This window comes from Calonectris borealis, chromosome 4 (assembly GCF_964195595.1).
Source record: "Calonectris borealis chromosome 4, bCalBor7.hap1.2, whole genome shotgun sequence".
In the NCBI taxonomy this organism is placed as follows: Eukaryota; Metazoa; Chordata; class Aves; order Procellariiformes; family Procellariidae; genus Calonectris; species Calonectris borealis.
In genome coordinates this window covers 80,685,496-80,691,493 of record NC_134315.1, presented here as the reverse complement: position 1 = coordinate 80,691,493, position 5,998 = coordinate 80,685,496, and the positions used below count along the sequence as shown (strand labels likewise).

Genomic DNA, 5,998 nt, shown 5'->3' with positions numbered 1-5,998 from the left:
TGCAAGAGGACTCCTGTCTTCTTTCATTTCTCCATTTCTTCTTCCAATCCTGCTAGTTTTTCTCCATCTAATGTAACAGGGGGAAAAAAAAGAGTAATATGTCCCCTGGACAATTTTTCAGTTTCTCCGTTATACTATTCAATAATCTTTGCATTTCTGAATGCAGGAAAATCATCAGCATATCCTCCTCCTTTCATCTGCACCTGCAACACTTTACTTGTCAGGTTAGGAAAACAGCTTGTGCTCTAGCAGCTTTCTCACCAAGGCTGCTATGCTGTTGCCAGAGCTCATGACGTTGGAACACAGCCCCAAAGCCACCAAACTGTCAGCTCTCAGCCAGTTCTGTGTTCTGCTCTCGCGTAGAGTCACCTCGCTTGAGCTATCGGAGCCTGAGTGGGTCAGTGAAGACTTAATTTGGGAAGAGACTCAAGGTACGCACAAGGCAGAAGACATTACGGAGCAGTTTTGTTTGTTGCTTTATTTAACTGCAGACAGGCATGCAAGAACTGGCACGGTACTGTCATTTTCAGAGAAGTCTCTTCAGCATTTTGATTGCATTATTTTTATTTTCATTCCCTTGAAGGTTGACATGAAACAAATGGCTTTTTTTTTTCTTTTTTCTCCCAGAGAAGTTAGTTCTCAGCCAGTCTCAAAACCTGCCTTCTGCTGTCTGAGAAAAGGCCAGTCTGATACATAACCTACCTGGATCCTGCTGTGAAGAGGATCTCGTTGGAGTAGACAGGAAAGAGCCTCTGAACCTCTTTACATTGCACTGAACTTTAGGCTGGGCAGGATGAACTGACCCAAGCGTAACTCAATGCAGCCTCAGAGTTGCTCTTAATCTCAGGCAGCTATGGAAAATGCCCACGCAGCGGTCTGGATTTTCATAAAGAAATAAAACACAAAACGCTTTAGACACAGAAATTAACTAACGGTCTCAGGACTCATCAGGTAATTAATCCTGGCATTGATTTCTATGTAGTGACAACATGAGATTATAGATTTCTATTTAACATTTCTTAGTTTTGAAGTAAATCTTTGCACTGTTTTCTCCCAAGATCTGATTTCACAAGCTGAAACCTGCTCACTTGTTTCCCACTTCGTACGTTAAGTCAGGCAGCCCAAGTTGCCAGTAGGAAATGCTCCGAGGACTCGGTTTTGCTCTCCTGCATACAAAGAAACTATAACCGTCTTTTTATTATGCCTTTCACAATACTTTAACCACACCACTGAAGATTAATAGGGTTGCACAGGTGTCACTGATGGCATAATCTGAAGACAACCACACAGAGATGTGTTGGAAGCGTAATAAAGCCTGCAGAGACTCTATTACCAGCAATGTGACATGAAATGGAAAGAACCCAGGTTGACTGTCAAGAGCCGGGGGTGAATGTGCTGAGCAGGCTGCCAAAAAAAAAAAAAAAAAGGAAGAAAGAAAACAAAAAAAGAGAGAAAACCATATTTGTACTTGTAAGCTAAGAAAGTTTGATGTGGAAATCAGTGAACTGTATCAAACAAGGAACCCTGAACCCTCCCAAGTCCTCTTCCCCTCTGCCTCCTCCAGGAGAGTGCTGCGCTTCTGGCTTCCCTAAGACTGTGTATTTCTAAACGAGACTACGTAGCTCATTTGAAACCAGAGTCTACATCTGGGATGATGTTCGGCATATTCAGTACGGTGTAACGTTCAATCTTTGTGACTGGAGGATTCCACTTCATAAGCCTGAATAGCAAGCTTGGATGTTTTGTGTATAGAGAGTTTACAAGCTGCCATATTTTTTTTCATGCAACAATTAAATAAAAATGTTGTGGAATATTTTTGAGGGATGAACATTTTGCGGCTAATGGGTCTGGCTCCTGCGTCCTTGGCAAAGCCAAGTTTTGAATCACTGAATATTAAGTGATTTTCCATAAAACTTCATTTGTTTACTGTCCAATTCTGCATAGCAGGAGCAGTTTTAAACAACCTATTGTAACCACTTCTCTACTTCCCTGCCTTTCATTTTCTCCAGAAATTAAATACAGCAGTGTATCTTTAACGTTTATTATGGAAGAAATTTAACTTATTCAGATATAAAAATATTTTGAGCCCTGCTGTTATTTGTATAATGGTATAATAGATAATCCAAATTCAGGCAGTAAATGTGATGCCATAAAACATAAAAATACATATTTTATTGTGAGAAACGTGTACTCTTCAGATGTAACTTTGATTTAATATCTGTTTTGGCACTGTATGTTACTGAGTCGGATTTTCATACAGTTACCAATAGCTGTGATATCTGAATACTTAAACTACTGACACTTTCTCTGTGTAACAGCACACGCAAGAACACACTGGCTTTTGTTTATTAATTTAGGTAGATACAGACAGATTCAGCAAGTATAATAACACTATGCATGGCAGCAGTGCAGCTCCAAAAGAGATCCTAATGTACCTGGACAGAGGTATCAATTTAAGATGACTGCAACATGATTGCTATTTTACAATAGTGCCAGAACCTCCTCTTATGTCACTGTAATGCCACGGCGGTGAATTTGTTCTTGCTATTTATGCAAAAACAAATGCAATACAGGCAATAATGAACATTCACTTGCATAAAAACGGACAGTAATTTTACCCTGACAGCCTGCTGACACAGTAGGTCTAAACAAGCTACGCTTGTACGCGTACACTCTGACGTGTTCTCCTTCCACCTCCCTAAACCAGATGGCCTGAGGAAATACCATTCCTTTTTCCAAGGACGAGGTCAAAACAAAGCAAGGGGATTCACTCCGTCACGGGATGCGGATACGACAGCTCTGCGTAACAGCGAGCTTTTAAGCGCCCTTCCACTAACCAGAATCTGAACAACTGAATTGGCACGGTGGTTCCCTGCGCAGTGCAACAGAAAAACTAGCGATGCTCTCAGAAGGTCTATGTCGTTAGGCCCTGCAGTGAGTAACACAGAGCTGAAGTCTTTAACTGTGAACCTTGACTGTGCTCAAACATGAGACACATACTGACAGACGCAGCGTGCTGAGCACCAAAATATATCTGGGCAGGCCCCGAAACAGACTTTCAGAACTTATGAAACTTTTGTTCCATAGCCTCTGTAGCGGCAAAGAGATTTTGAGAGGTCTGGAATTAAACACTACCGAGTATTTTGACAGATCTCACTACAATCTTTTTCAATTACCTTTCTCTTGTGGATCTTGCCTGCATTCTTGCGTCTTTCTGTCGTGTAGCATCTCCTCCTCAGGTTCCCCATCTGTAAAATGAAAGGCATTGTCAGTTGATGGTGCGGTTGCTGCCTTCAAAAGTGTTGTACGCTTGTGCATGGCAAGTCAGAATGGGTTGGATCCAAGCCCTGCTTCCCTGTGATGAACCTAGACAAAACTCATCAGTGTGCTGAACGGAAGCAAAATTCTGCTCACCTGAGGACATAAAATCAGAAACTCCTCAGGCTACAAATTTCAGATGGACTTCAACATAATTTAAAGGAATATTTAGCAATTGTTTGAGTGAAGTCCAGAAGGTTTGGATCTGGAACATCATTCCAAATGCGTTTGTGGGGTTAAGCACAGGTGTTCAGTATTGTCTGGAGTTCTCAAGAGTTTACATGCTGCCAACCCAGTAATGGCTGACACGCTGCTCCATCCCATGGAGAATCTGCCCTTTCTGCCAGGGTTGCGCGAAGCCCCCTGCTTTGCTTTTCCTTCCTAGCCTCAGCCAGCGAGTGGCCAACAGCACTAAGGATCGTAGACATTCTTGCTTCTTTTCCATCCCCTGTGGGGACAAGCTCAGATATAAGAAAGATGCTTCCCTCCAGCTTCCAACTTTCACACTAGGGCGATGCTAGCTGGCACAGGAGTCTGTCTTTGAACCTGTCTGTAACCAAGCAATCTGCCTTCCCTCACACCGCCTCTTCTGTTGATTTTTTAAAACACTGCCCCTTCGTTAGTTTTAAAAGCCCCTATTCGCCGTAAGAATAAGGATCTGACATCAAACAAATTAGTCCGCAGCTACAGAGTTAGTACGTTAAAATACCAATGGAGTATCACTCCAGCAGTATTCGAATTTCAAAAACAGAATTGCAGATATCTGATTCCCAGAAGAGTTAACAGATACATCTCCGGTAAAAATTGTATCTCTATTAGTTATTAAAATTTTCACCAGCTCAAGGTATACCTTAGATACAGTCACACTTACTCTAGTTTAACTGATTTAACTTTTAGTACAGAAGATGAGTAATAAGGATTTAAACTATATGGTTTTCAAATTGGAAAAACAATTAATTTAGTTAACTGACTAGTTTTCACTTTGAACTATGTAACAGTATTGCAATATTTAATTTATTACTATAGCAATCAGTACTTTGTACCGCAAACAAAATAAGAGTGTGGATAACCAATTTAAATTTCTTCATGTTTTCTTCTAATTCTTTCAGTAGATTAACAGAACTGTATAAATCGGTACAGTTCATACTTCTCTGACTGATCTTTAAGATTGGGGGAAGGGAGGTGCCTATTTATAACATCAATGGGGGAGGGGGGGGAAAGCTTTTGGAAATTAGGATATCTTCACAGATCCTGACTTAACTTGTACAGTGGCTGAAATTAGGCCTCTATAGACTAAGAATATTGTGATCGTAAGATGAACTTTTGAGAAGATACCAAAATTCAAGCACGTATATCAAAAAGAATGAATCACGGATTTCTTTCAGAATGAAATTCTATGGCCTGCCATATTAAAATGCAAACTGGTAATATACATACAGGAAAGGGAGATAATGGATGACGCCTACAGGAATCACTGAAAAACCTCACTGAAATAAGACTAGTTTAATATTGGAGCAGCACATTTCTAATTTAATATTACTTTCTTAATATCCTTGACTAAATATTACCAACTCTAATTTAGACATCCTCAAATATTTGCTCGTAATATGAACAACAGACTATATACATTGGAGAAACTGAATTAGTTCAAGATATTTTTTATTAAAAACACAATTGTTAATCTAGCGCTTCCCATGGCTGCAAAGCAGATGTTTTAAATAAGGTAATTTAAGTAAGTATGAGAAGAAACGTTTTGGCAATGGGAACTTTGTAAATACTGCTGGTAGGTACCACTGCGCATACATTTCCAAGTTAAGCAACAATCAATGCACTGCCAAACGCTGTATCATATGAAGTGAAGGAGCCCCATGGTCCATCTTGTCTCTATGATGAATGTATGTATGTATAGAAACAGAGAAATAAGAGCCAACAACCCCAGAGGAGCATTCATTCAACATTAAAGCACAATTCTACTCTAAATGGAATGCCTTTTTATTTAACTGAGCTACTACCTGCATAAATTCAGAGACATGGCTGATTTCCCTAGTAACTAAAATAAATGGTTATTCATTTTAAGTCCCGCTAGCACTCCAAAGCTAATAGAGTCCCAGAAAAGTGAGCTGGTTTCAATTTTGGCTTACCAGCATTGGCATAAACCGAGCTCTCGCTGCAAAATCTTCGTGACTGATGAGGCAGAAACCAGAAAAGGCACAGCTTTGGCTTTCAGACTACAGACAAAGCTTCCAGAGATTTGCTAACGTCTTTTCTTCTCTTTTCTTTTGTTTCTGACAATTAAACGTATTTCATACAAAGTCATTGTGAGCAACATATATGCAAACACATACCATTTTTATACCATATAAAGGCAGAATCACAGTCTGAGATGAAGCACTGAAACATAAAAATAGCAAGCAATTCCAGAATTAAGACTACTCTCACTGCTGATATAGCCCCTTCTCATAGTCTATGTATTTTAGCAAGTGCTCTCCACCCCCCGATTACTGATGGCATTTCTGACATGACCTGAACTACGAAAGCCTGGTTTCATAATTCTGCTCTCTCTCTGCTCTCTCCTGTAGCATTTTTAGGATTTAACTGACCTGAAAATGGCTGGGATCCATATCTGTTGCATGTTACTGAAAATGCAAAAAAAGGTTCCACTAAAAATAGTACGCATGGA

At 40.0% G+C, this 5,998-nt stretch overlaps 1 long non-coding RNA gene across 1 annotated transcript; it reads right to left on the bottom strand.

Moving 5' to 3' along the window:
- Window positions 1-620: 620 nt before the first annotated feature.
- On the bottom strand, window positions 621-5,603 carry LOC142082264 (uncharacterized). The gene is made up of 3 exons (XR_012673635.1): window positions 5,460-5,603; window positions 3,177-3,248; window positions 621-876 (listed from the first exon to the last, which is right to left on the bottom strand). It is a non-coding gene; the product is annotated as an uncharacterized LOC142082264 (long non-coding RNA).
- Between the last annotated feature and the right edge of the window lie 395 nt (window positions 5,604-5,998).